The 14,338-nt window shown below is 41.6% G+C and overlaps 1 pseudogene; it reads right to left on the reverse strand.

The window, feature by feature from the left end:
* LOC129830440 (membrane-associated guanylate kinase, WW and PDZ domain-containing protein 1-like) overlaps positions 1 to 14,338 on the reverse strand; it is a 230,522-nt pseudogene that overhangs the window by 42,293 nt on the left and 173,891 nt on the right.

Raw genomic sequence — 14,338 nt, forward strand, 5'->3', positions numbered from 1 at the left:
GTGCGGTAGCAGAGAAAACAGTCTATGACTTGAGTGACTTTTTTGGGCTTTCCTCTGACACAGTCTACAATACAGGTCCTACTATATAGGTACTGGCAGGAAGCTTGGCCCCAGTGATGTACTGGGCCATACACAGTACACTCTGTAGCGCCTTACGGTCAGATCCTGAGCAGTTACCATACCAGGTGGTGACACAACCGGTCAAGATGCTCTCGAATGATGGTGCAGCTGTAGAACTTTTTGAGGATCTGGGGACCCATGCCAAATCTTTTCAGTCTCTTGAGGGGGAAAAGGTGTTGCCATGCCTTCTTCACCACCGTCTTGGTGTGTTTGGAACATTATAGTTTGTTGGTGATGTGGACACCAAGGAACTTAACTCTCGATCCGCTCCACTATAGCCCTGTCGATGTTAATGGGGCCTGTTCAGCCCGCCTTTTCCTGTAGTCCACGATCAGCTCCTTTGTCTTGCTCACATTGAGGGAGAGATTTTTCCCATGGCACCACACTGCCGGGTCTCTAACCTCCTTCCTATAGGCTGTCTCATTGTTGTTGGTGATCAGGCTGTTGTGTTGTCAGAAAACAACATAATGATTATGTTGGAGTCGTGGGAGAACAAGGAGTACAAGAAGGGAAAAAGCACACACCCCTGATGGGCCCCATGTTGAGGATCATTGTAGCAGACGTGTTGTTGCCTACCCTTACCACCCGGGGACGGCCTGTCAGGAAGTCCAGGATCCAGTTGCAGAGGGAGGTGTTTAGTCCCAGGGTCCTTAGCTTAGTGATGAGCTCTGTGCCATTATGGTGTTGAACGCTGTAGTCAATGAACAGCATTCTCACATACAGTTGGGAGAACAAGTATTTGATACATTGCCGATTTTGCAGGTTTTCCTACTTACAAAGCATGTAGAGGTCTGTAATTTTTATCATAGGTAGACTTCAACTGTGAGAGACAGAATCTAAAACAAAAATCCAAAAAATCACATTGTATGATTTTTAAGTAATTCATTTGCATTTTATTGCATGACATAAGTATTTGATCACCTACCAACCAGTAAGAATTCCGGAATTTAGATTCCGTCTCTCACAGTTGAAGTGTACCTATGGTAAAAATTACAGACCTCTACATGCTTTGTAAGTAGGAAAACCTGCAATACCAAATACTTATTCTCCCCACTGTAGGTGTTCCTTTTGTCCAAGTAGGAAAGGGCAGTGTGGAGTGTAATTAATATTGCATTATCTGTGGATCTGTTGGGGCGGGTCTAGGGTATCCAGGAGGATGCTGTTGATGTGAGCCATGACCAGCCTTTCAAAACTCTTCATTGCTACCGACGTGTGCTACGGGGCGGTAATCATTAAGGCAGGTTACCTTTTCTTCCTTGGGCACAGGAAGTATGGTTGGTCTGCTTTAAACATGTAGGTATTACAGACTCTGTCAGGGATAGGTTGAACATGTCAGTGAAGAGACTTGCCAGTTGGTTCACAAATGATTTGAGTACACATCCTGGTAATCCATCTGGCCCGCAGCTTTATGAATGTTGACCTGTTTAAGGGTCTTGCTCACATCGGCTACCGAGAGAGTTATCACACAGTCGTCCAGAACAGCTGGTGCTCTCATGCCTGCTTCAGTGTTGCTTGCCTCGAAGCAAGCATAAAAGGCATTTAGCTTGTCTGGCAGGCTCGCGTCACTGGGCAGCTCGTGGTTGGGTTTCCCTTTGTAGTCTGTAATAGTTTTCAAGCTCTGCCACATCCGACGAGCGTCAGAGCCAGTGTAGTAGGATTCAATCTTAATCCTGTATTGACGCTTTGCCTTTTTGATGGTTCGTCTGAGAGCATAGCAGGATTTCTTATAATCGTCCGGATTAGTGTCACGATCTTTGAAAGCGGCAGCTCTAGTCATTAGCTCGATGCGGATGTTGCCTGTAATCCATGACTTCTGGTTGGGATATGTATGTACGGCCACTGTTGGGACGACATCATCAATGCACATATTGATGAAGCCGTTGACTGAGGTGGTATTCTCCTCAATGCCATTTGATGAATCCTGGAACAAAATCCAGTCTGTGCTAGCAAAACAGTCCTGTAGCGTAGCATCCGCATCTTCTGACCTCTCCGTATTGAGCCATTTAATTTTCCAATGATTGCACGTCGGCCAATAGAACGGATGGCAGTGGGAGTTTACTCAATTGCCTACAAATTCTCAGAAGGCAGCCCAATCCTCCGCCCCCTTTTTCTCCATCTTTACTTAACGCAAATGCCAGGGATTTGGGCCCATTCCTGCAGTATATCCTCCCCGTCAGACTCGTTAAAGAAAAAATATTCTTGTCACGTTGTCACGTCATAATGAGAGAAGACAGGTGCGGGGGGGGGGGGGGGATCAGGTGTGCGTAATGAGACAAGACAGTTCGGGGTTGGTGGTGAACCAGTTCAGTGACTCCTAGAAGGCCGGTGACGTAGACCTCCGGAGCTGGTGAACGGAATGAGTCGCAGTACCGGGGGAATTCATGACTATTCTTCCAGTTCAAAGTGAGCAATCGCTGTTCTGATGTCCAGAAGTTGTTTTAGATCATAAGAGACGGTAGCAGCAACATTATGTACAAAATAAGTTTAAAAAATAAATTACAAACAATGCAAAAAAAACGAACAAAATAGCCGTTGGTTAGGAGCACGTAAAACGTCAGCCATCCCCTCCGGCGCCCTTCTACACTATGAGACAGTGCAGAGAAGCGGGGGGAAATGTTCTAACGGTATTTTGACATGCATAGGTGAGACGTGCTTTGATAATACAACCTTTGGATTACAGAATAAAGTTAGGAATTTCCACACAAGATAGAAGTCACGATTTTGGATTTCAGTGGGACTGGGAATGCAGGAAAATAGCCGAGGCTCAACATAAGGTAATATACAGTAAGGCTACACTACGTGAGTCAATACACAATACACTTGATTTCGGCTACATTATTGCATGATAAATGTTTCTAATCGGTGATAGATGAGCAAATTAATGAATGAGCTACCACTTCCACTTGTCCAGCCATAGATCAAATTACCAAATGTACAGACAGAGATTCTGTGAAACAAAATCACATTGATTGATTATCACCAAGTCACATGCTTTTGGTCGGGAGTAGGCCAGGCTGCTATGTGATCGATGAGAAAAATCCACTTGTATAATGTGGTAGCAAAATGTTCTGATCAGCTAATATATGAGCAAACAAGAATAAAGATAATCATTAGCATTCACCTCAACTTAGCTAACATTTCCTAGCCTGATTGTTACCAAATATCCAAACGAAGATTCAGTGATTTATCTAGAAGAGTCACCCCACACTTGGCTCAAAGCAGCGCGATCAAAACAGTGCTAAAATTATCATCTAGGTGACCACACGACGATTTCATGAAATCCGTATACTGTAATGGTTGTATTTGACTTTGGGAGTTTCAGTATAAGTAAGAATTGATACATGCCTTCAATTGCATTAGGCTACTTTATTCCAATATTTTCGTCATTCAGTTGATCATAACTAAGGTGAGTTTTCCTCCATGGGCTTTTCCTAGGTCCAATGGTTGTTTCTTCATATCCTCACTTCGCTGCTGCCCCGCCTTCACCTTGTTATTCTCAACACCGGTTTAAATCAACATACTACCGTTTCTAGAAATCTGGCTTTTTTTCGGGTTCGGGCTAATTTCATTTCTGTGATGTCGGACCAGGCCTGGGTATGGGGTTCAGCCCACTGGGATTGGGACAGACCGGGATCGAATTTTCAGTTCTGATGAGAGCTCTATACTGCATTCAGGTCTCCTGTGCAGGCTGTCAGTGTCAATTACGTATGTGCTTTGAATTTATGACAACTTTGTGTGAAGTAAATACTCTAGGTTATAGGCTTCCATCTGACAACCTGTTTGGATAATGTACTATTTAATTTTTTGGGCCAATCTGCTGCTGCACATGTGTATTTCGTGGAAATGCATTAGTACAACATTGAGGGAAATGTTTATCATTTTCCAGGTCTTTTGTTTGGCAAATGTGAGAAATGTATCTATTAGAAACATTTTGAATATCAAACTCACAAAAAAATGATAAATTACACAATTACACACACTTACCACACAATGTACTAATTGTGATGGCGGACATTTTTAAGAACCAGAAAGAACGAAATAACAAGGTAACAGCCCCCACACATATCATATCATTGAAAATACCAAAATGTCCGCTCAAAGGTACAACAGGGCATCCTAACACACTGGAATGTATGGCCTTAGAGATATGGACCAAAAAACGAATGGACAAAAATGAATTGCTCGGTCTCAGGAGCATAGGTGGGCAGAACACAAAACTGACCTCAGATCAGTTTTTTGGGGGGCAACTCTACCCTCTGGACGAGGCTCCAGGGGATGCTATGGGTGTGTCACTTACAGCGGTGATGGAGTCTCCTAACAGCCAGTATTGATTTCTCATCAGGTTAAGATGAGTCGTAAAGATGAGGAGGCGATGGCTCTTTGAACCTCAGAATAAAGGGATTGTCCCCGGAGAGACCATCCCACCGCTCCAGTTCTGAGGTAGCTAGTCTGTCTCTCTTCCTCTCTGTCTATTGTAGCTGTGGGATCAAGCATGTGAGTCAGTCCCATAGAATGGCTCCAACATTCCCTTCAGTTCTCTCCCTTATTCCATTATCATTTGTTCATCTCTCCTCTTCACTCTATCGATACCTTTTGTATTGCTCATCTCTTTTCCCCTCAGGCTTGGCTCTGTGCATTTCAACTAGTTTCTGTGAGCTCACATGAGCCACTGCTATAAGACAGCCCCTCTCTCCTCTTTCATCCCTCCCATCCCTCTCTCCTCTCATCTGTGGTTCTCTCCCCTCATCCTCCTTTCCCCTCATCCGTGACCCTGTGCCCTCCCTACCAGCTGGCCACCATTACAATGACTCAACCAGGGCACCCAGGCTACCCTTTAATCACTCAAAGTATGACAGCATGGGAGAGACGGAGGGAAGGAAGGGGGTAGGGAGAGAAAGAAAGACGGAAAAAGGAAAGATTAGAATCCTGTCTTCCTTATCTCCATATCTTTTGTTCTTTAAATAGCCCCCACATCCATCCAGTAGGAAGTGGTCATGCAAAAAGGGGAATAACACAAACAAATGCAGACGGGAGGAGATGAAGGAGAAGAGAGTTGTGGTGTACTCACCACCAGCTTGGGGCTCCTCTTGGCCGGCACCACTCCTGCAAAGCAGCGGCAGAGAGACAGAGAGAGTATCAATGACCAGTGTTACTTTGTAACTCCCCCACCTCCCCCACCCAACCCAGAGCAAAAACTTCCCAGGAAGGACGGACGGACGGAGGGACGCAAGGATTGAGTGATGGACGACGGGACCTGCTGCGGAGAAAAGTAGAGCTAGTCCGGCTCTCACTCGCTCTTCTTCTCACTCATTCCCTCTTTCTACAAGTGCCAGTGCGCTACATTGAGCGTTAGCCACAGCGATCTCTGCTCTGCTCTCTCTCACCCGCCTTCTCTCTCTCTCGCCTGCTATTAGGACAAGAGCTATTGATCTATCTGCATTAGTGAGGCTCACTGACTGATGCTACAGCTGCAGAGGGTTGCTCCCATCCACCGATTCACAGAGAGAGAGAGAGAACACTGAGCCACAGAGCGATTAAACCACCAAACAATAGCAAGCGCAACTGGGTGGCCAATCGGTTCAACCTCGGCGGGTCGGCAAGACAGAGCGCTCTGCAGGCAGAATTTCAACTATTACCGGCAGAGAAGGAGTCCAGGAGCTTGAGCATGATATGAAAGCCCAGCGTCAGCTCCCCTCTCACTGAGAGCATCTTCTGAACGTCTCTCTGTGTGTTAATCTACAGCAGGCAGCAGCTCCTCTGCTCAACACTCGCACATTGAAAAGCAGATTTTGTTTCCCTATGCCTTCCTCCTCCTTTTCCTTGCATGGTGTGGCTTGCTTGCTGCCCCCCCCCCCCCCCCCCCCCCGCCCCCCGCCCCACCACCACCACCGCTCTCTTACCTCTCCTCCGACTCTCCTTCTCCCCTAATGAAATATTCACACAGGGAGTCAATTGTCTAGGGATACCACACAATACAAGACATGCAAGAAGTAATGGGATGAATAATAACAATAATAATAATTTACATTTAAAGTTAACATCTTATTTCAAACCTCCCAGACATACGATATCTATTAATCCAGCGTTTCTGTGAAACAGAAAATGATGTTGTCAAATCAACTGATAAAATCATCAACCTGTTTCAAACAACTGGTACGGAATCCATGACAACAAGTACTGCCAGAGCAACACAGAGACCGATAAGCTCTCTAATCTCCCTCACTCCCTTTTTTTGTTCTTTGTATCAATTCAACAGACAATGTTTTTACCATTTGGAGAGAAAAAAACAAGGTATATTAACGAGATAGGAAACTGTAATGAGGGTGTTTGACAATGCGTTCAACCTGTGGAAGAGCTTGACACCTCTAGAAGGTAGTTATCATACAACAGCATCACTTTCGGTTTATTAACAGTAAGGCAGCATACTGCATCTGTACCTTCTAGAGAAGGTATTATTAATACCCCCTTATGAGTATTTGATCCCTGAGGCATCTTCATCTATAGTACCTGAGCTCGGCGTCCCTCCCTGCATCTCATCCACCTTAGATGAAGCCACTCCTACACTTTAATCTTAAACTGATTTAAGTTTCACGTGTGGCCGATGCATACATACCCTCAGGCTGTCACTATCCCCGCGACCCAGCACAAAGAAAACACAATGCAAACATCAATGGAACATTTGGGAAACAGTGCAAACATCCATGCAACATTCCGCCAACGTGAACACATGATAGAAGAGCATCCATCTCCTGCTCTTTCTTTACCCATTCTGCTGCATCGGCGAAAATCCTTAAGGTTAAAAACTTTTTTGAAAATGTTTTACTTTGTTTTTTTGTTCGTTTTTAATATTGCAGACAGATTAATGTAATTGTCTGCATCACTTCCAATTCCCCATATATCTTTTTTGCAAATATATATGGAGAAAGGAGTTATACCTAGTCAGTTGTACAACTGAATGCCTTCAACTGAAACATGTCTTCCGCATTTAGCCCTGAATCGAAGACTTAATCAACATCCACGTCTTCGGCGCCCGGGGAACAGAGGGTTAACTGCCTGCTCAGGGGCAGAATGACAGACAGGGGCAGAACGACAGATGTATACCTTGTCAGCTCGGGGATTCAGTACAGAAACCTTTCGGTTACTGGCCCAATGCTCTAACCATTAGGCTACCGACCACCATAATAAAGTACAAGTCTGTACCAGTCTGGACACAAGTTTGGACACATCTACTCATTCCAGACTTTTTCTATATTTTTACTATTTTCTACATTGTAGAACACATATGGAGTCACGTAGTAACCAAAACAAATCAAAATATATTTTACATTTGATATTCTTCAAAGTAGCCACCCTTTGCCTTGATGACAGGTTTGCACACTCTTGGCATTCTCGCAGCCAGATTCCTGAGGTATTCACCTGGAATGCATTTCAATTAACCGGTGTACCTTGTTAAAAGATAATTTGTGGAATCTCTTTCCTTCTTAATGCTTCTGACAAGGTAGGGGTTGTATACAGAAAATTGCCCTTTTTGGAAAAAGACCAAGTCCATATTATGGCAAGAACAGCTCAATTAAGCAAAGAGAAATGACAGTCCATCATTACTTTAAGACATGAAGGTCAGTCAGCACGGAACATTTCAAGAACTTTGAAAGTTTCTTCAAGTGCAGTCCCTAAAACCATTAAGCGCTATGATGAAACTGGCTCTCACGAGGACCGCCACAGGGAAGGAAGACTGTGTCAATCAGGCCTTCATGGTCAAATTGCTGCAAAGAAACCACTACTAAAGGACACCAGTAAGAAGAAGAGACTTGCTTGGGCCAAGGAACAAGAGCAATGGACATTAAACCAGTGGAAATCTGTCCTTTGGTGTGATGAGACCAACTATGAGATTTTCGGTTCCAACCGCCATGTCTTTGTAAAATTCAGAATAGGTGAATGGATTATCTCCGTATGTGTGGTTCCCACGTGAAGCATGGAGGAGGGGGTGTGAATGTGTGGAGGTGCTTTGCTCATGACATTGTCAGTGATTTATTTATAATTCAAGGCACACTCAACCAACATGGCTACTCCAGCATTTTGCTGCGATACGCCATTCCATCGGGTTAGCGCTTAGTGGGACTATCATTTGTTTTTCAACAGGACAATGACCCAACACACCTCCAGGCTGTGTAAGGGCTGTTTGACCAATAAAGAGAGTGATGGAGTGCTGCATCAGATGACCTGGCCTCGACAAACACTCGACCTCAACCCAACTGAGATGGTTTGGGATGAGTTGGACTGCAAAGTGAAGGAAAAACAGCCAACAAGTGCTCAGCATATGTGGGAACTCCAAGACTGTTTGAAAAGCATTCCAGCTGAAGCTGGTTGAGAGAATTCAAAGAGTGTCCAATGCTGTCATCAATGGTGGCTACTTTGAAGAATCCAAAAAATATTTTGATTTGTTTAACACTTTTTTGGTTACTACATGATTCCATATGTGTTAGTTCATCGTTGTGATGTCTTCACTATTATTCTATAATTTCAAAAATAGTAAAAATAAATAACCCTTGAATGAGTAGGTGTGTCCAAACTTTTGACTGGTAGGTAGGTAGGTAGGTACGTTCGTATGTACGTTCGTACATATATACATACATACATACATACATACATACATACATACATACATACATACATACATACATACATACATACATACATACATACATACATACTTGGAGTAACGCTTAGTTTCCACTTCCAGCTTAAACATACTATATACATTTTGCGGGCACTGTCTATTTTACAATAGTTATATTTTGTTTGCTTTTACTCCTGTCCTTCTTTTAACCTCAACCTATCCATCTATTTCTTTCACAAATGTTCTGAATCTCTATACGTTTTACAGACACAGTATGTTTTACATTAGTTATCTTGTAGTTATTAGTTGTTTTTATTCCCAACCTTCAGGTCCATTCAACCCCTCCCATCTATCTATTAACACCATCCATATTGGATTTACATTTGCCATATACTTCTCAACTGTGCTGTGACGTTTCACAAAAAATCGGAACCTTTCTATTCTCATAATTTCTACAGATTGTAAATCCCCCCCAAAATATGTATTAAGTATTATTGATCAATTGACTATGACTTTTCAGATCACCCAGTAGTGCTATTTGCAGAGTTAGCTCTAGGTAAATGTTGCAATTCTTCATTGATTCCTGGACCTGTGACCAAAAACAAGCTACATATGAACACTACCAGTTAGGTTAGATTACTTGTTGGTTATTACTGCATTGTCGGAACTAGAAGCACAAGCATTTCGCTACACTCGCATTAACATCTGCTAACCATGTGTATGTGACAAATAAAATTTGATTTGATTTGATACCAAGACAAACGATCTAATGATTCTGTCTCTTGGCAGCAACATCTGCAGAGCTGGGAAGGTTGTATCCACCATATATATTGTATTGGTTGCAAGAATTTTGTTTAATAATTTAAATAGAAAAATTTAAAGTTTTGAATCCGGTGTTGTTTTGCATATCAGTATGTTGCGTATGTGCCATGGAATCGGTACGTTGAAAATCTCTTTCCAACTATTTTGCAATCTATATGGCACAGCTGTCATTTTTTTGGTCCTTAAATGAAACTGGTATGCTTTTTCATTTATCACCATTTTCTTTAACCAATTATGGTATATAATGCAGGGCCGACAGTAAAGTTCCCTACTTTTTCCAATTTGTGTGGTAATGCTGCAATTAGTTGGTTGTAATTTTGGGTAGAGCAGACATTTCCATATATTTTTGTTAGCTGCATGTTTGACATAACTCCACCAGTCCTATTTATGATATCATTTACAAAGATTATACCCATTTAAGAAAAATACAAAAATAACAAAAGTTTTTTTTAAATCTAATAGTATATTTGAGTTTAACCACAATATTTGTTGTATTATTTGTTCTTTTTTTTCCTGGTGGATTAAATTGAAATGGCAACCAACTTTCTATGGCTTATTTTAAAAAGAGCGATATTTGACATACTAACTGAAAGTGCGATGTTGTAATCTGAATAAAGGGAAAATGGCCATTCTTGAATATGGGGTGAGACATTCTTATTAATTTGAAAGAGAACTAGTTACGATTTAAGTATAACTTTTGTGCAACTGAAGGCTTTAGTGAGAGGTCTCATGCTTTAATATGTAATGATTTCTGCCCTCCGAATTCATATACATTATATAAATATGCCAGTTTAATTTTGTAATATTTTTTTCTAATATAATTTAAATAACTGTAAGATAGGTGTAGGCAAGACCATCAGCAAATAGATAAACTGGTATATGACTAAAGAGTTAATCAAGGTGATTTTTCCACAAATAGACATGTATTTTCCTTTCCATGGTAGCAAGAGCTTATCTATTATGCTAACTTTCTATCAGAATTTTTTGAAGATAATTTATTTATTTCGGGATATGTATACCGAGTATGTCCACGTCACCATCAGACCATTTTATTGGTAAACTACATGGTAATGTAAAACATTTTTTTTTTGTGGTCCAATACATAATGTAGTACACTTATTATAATTTGGTTTGTATAACTTCCTTAAAACTTTTACTGAATGTTTCAATAACACTGCTAGGTTATTTTTTGGTAAAACATTTTTTTTACTCCAAGCACAGATAGGACACATGGAAATGAATTTCCTTAGCCATGAGGGTGGCAGGGTAGCATAGTGGTTAGAGCGTTGGGCTAGTAACCGAAAGGTTGCAAGTTCAAATTCCTGCGCTGACAAGGTACAAATCTGTCGTTCTGCCCCTGAACAAGGCAGTCAACCCACTGGCTGTCATTGAAAATGAGAATTTGTTCTAAACTGACTTGCCTAGTTAAATAAAGGTATAAACAAATATTGAATCATCATATCTAGTGAGATTCAAACCTATAATCTTCTGTCCATGGAACTAGTCCACTGCACCACCTGGATGGAGCTAGCATGCAATGTATTTTCATGCATACAAAGCTAGTGTATTCAAACAGACCCCATTTCAAAGGAAACAAGCACTCATTAAGATCAGGTGTGTTAGTGGTGTGGCTGTTACGTTCTAGCTGGGTTACTTAACGCCACTCAAATATATATCTGCAGCTGAAGTACATACAGATCTTGGGCCAAGCTAGCATTACACTTTACGTACACATCAAATTGAAAAACAAACAAATAGTAAATCACCTGGTGCATTTCTCAATGTGAATTGAATCCCCACTATGACATTGAAATGAATTGAAATGGACTTGACCCCTGCTCTGCAGTCAGCCAGCTTGTATCAGCTAAAGCAGCACATTTACATGTTGTACTAATGCATGTTAAAGCAAAGCGTCGTTCAGCGCCTCACTGTGTTACAGTAGTTCCAGCACTGTGATATTGATGTACACCTATCTCCGTTCTGTCCTTGCTGCCACTGTGTGTTAAATCGGGATGAATGCCCAGGTTATGTTGCGATCCATTCATACACAAGGAACGATAGGAGATTGATTGTCACATATTGAAGGAGGGAAACGCACATCGCTGCTTTCACGCATGGCCATTCACACATGCATACAGTGCATGTGTGATACACTAACAAACACAGCAACGTGTGAAAAAGACACATACATATAATACAGGGGCAATTCCAAAACTCTAAAACGGAACCATGAATCCGTTGGCCCGTTGCTCCTTTTAAAGGCCTCTGGACTGATCACTATGGATGCAACACAGGCTTAAAAGGCCCAGTCTTATGAATACTAAGCAGACCATGCTGCCTGAATGACTAAGAGGGCCTGGTCATTGTTATTATACTGTGAAGGGAAGTAAAAACCGTGTTGGAGTGAAAGAGCAGTGTAGCCTGTGAGTTGAGCTTTTACATAGCTCAGAGAGGGACTCCTTGGGTCTGTTTCAAGTGTCAGACCCAGCCAGCAGACTGGATAGAAACAGCTATTAAATGGCAAGATTATGGGGAGAAAGTGTGTATGTGTGTGTGTGGGCGTGTGTGTGCATGCATCCATATGTGTGAGAATGTATGCATATTGATATATGACAACACGTGCATATGCTGATGGGTTTGTGCGTGTGTGTGTGTGTGTGTGAGTGTGTATGTGTGTGTGTTACAGTGTTTAGGATTGGGGGGTGGTTCTATATTTCATCAGGCCTTGAAAATATGTCCTGGCTGTCTGTAACAAACTGTGTGTGTGTGTGTCTGTCTGTATGTGCAGAAACCCTCTTCCTCTTTTCATGTCAAACACAGATGTAATGGAATTGACGATTTCAAAATCATATATGTACTATGTCAGCATTGGTTTAAGATTTGCTAAAATGTGTGTTTGATTATGCGTGTGTAAGTGGGGATGTGAGAGTCAACTTTTGAGTGTGTGGGTACATGACATGTATTCTTTCAGAGTGGAACAATAGCAGTTAGTGAATGGCTTGCTGTTTCTATGCTCGGATCAGGCTGCAGCCTTGGCTATGTTCTCAGCAGTGCCCACACTAAGGGAATGAATGGCCATTCTCAACTGTCCTCTTTTGTTTGGCTAAACTTCTCTTTACAATTTTAGTCCCTACTTCAATCTCTTTGCCACTCTTCCTTCCTTTATACAGTACATCCCCACGTTCTCTTTCTATACACCTCGCCATCTCTTCCTATTTTCTTGATTTTAGCCCTCATCTCTTTTCTTCTACCCATTTATCTCCTCTCTCTCCCTCCCTGCCTGTCAGTACAGTGATCTTGTGATCCATCATCACCCGGTGGACAGTTCCTCCTGAGGTGCTGCGAAGCATTGTCATGGCAACAAAGGCAAGATGGAGGATATGTACGACTTACCTCTCCAGGAGAGAGTAGGGGAGGGGGACGAGAAATATTGTGGGTAGAAGGGTTTGATGGAGGAAAGGAGGAGAGGTAAGGGTGGGAGAGGATGAGAGGATGTATGTTTATCCAAAACGTTCTCCCTCTCCCTCTCGTGATATTAGTCTTTGACTTCGTCACAGAAAATTAGGAGGCCCATTCATTGGGATGTCCTACATCCAAGCCAACATTCAATTAAACTCAGATACATTCTATTGTGGCACGTATTGATGTATTGACAAAACACATTTTACAGCTAGACAATTCGCATTCATTTAAATTTGTTACTGCGTAGCCAGCAAAACAGAACCCCTTACGGATAAACCGTTCTCGAAGTGTCTACGTGAGCTTTTCTCCTCCATAAACAAACACATTTTACATTTAACAGACTCTATTTCGCAGAAGATTCCTGTCCCGCTGGGGCAATAAGGATAAATGATGAAATGTTGTTTCATCATAAACACTTTTCTGGCAATGTTTAGGGATGACTATGACATCATGGCACATCTCTAATAATGCTGAAGTGTTGTATCATCATAAACAGTTCTCTGGCAATGTTTAGGGATGACTATGATATCATGAGACATCTCTAATAATGCTGAGGTGTTGTATCATCAAAAACACATAAAACAGATTTCTGACAATGTTTAGGGATGACTATCACATGACACATCTCTACTAATGCTTAACTGCTGTATTATCATAAAAACATTTCTGGCAATTTTTAGAGATGATTATGGCATGGCACATCTCTAATAATGCTGAAGTGTTGTATCGTCATAAACAGTTTTCTGATAATGTTTATGGATGACTATGACATCAAGGCACATCTCTAATAATGCTGAAGTTTTGTATCATCATAAACACATAAAACAGATTTCTGAAAATGTTTGGGGATGACTATGACATCATGGCACATCTCTAATAATGCTGAAGTGTTGTATCATCATAAACAGTTCTCTGGCAATGTTTATGGATGACTATGGCATCATGGCACATCTCTAATGTTGAAGTGTTTATCATCAGAAACCGTTTTCTGGCAATGTTTAGGGATGACAACGACATATCTCTAATAATTCTGAATTGTTGTATCATCATAAAAACATTTCTGGCAATGTTAAGGGATGAGTATGACATCATGACACAACTGTTTATCATCATAAACAGTTTTCTGGGAATGTTAAGGGATGACTATGACATCATGGCCCATCTCTAATAATGCTGAAGTGTTGCATCGTCATAAACAGTTTTCTGGCAATGTTTAGGGATGAGTATGACATCATGACACAACTGTTTATCATCATAAACAGTTTTCTGGGATTGTTAGGGGATGACTATGACATGGCACATCTCTAATAATGCTGA

The sequence above is a fragment of the Salvelinus fontinalis genome, chromosome 31, assembly GCF_029448725.1.
Source record: "Salvelinus fontinalis isolate EN_2023a chromosome 31, ASM2944872v1, whole genome shotgun sequence".
NCBI classification, from domain to species: domain Eukaryota; kingdom Metazoa; phylum Chordata; class Actinopteri; order Salmoniformes; family Salmonidae; genus Salvelinus; species Salvelinus fontinalis.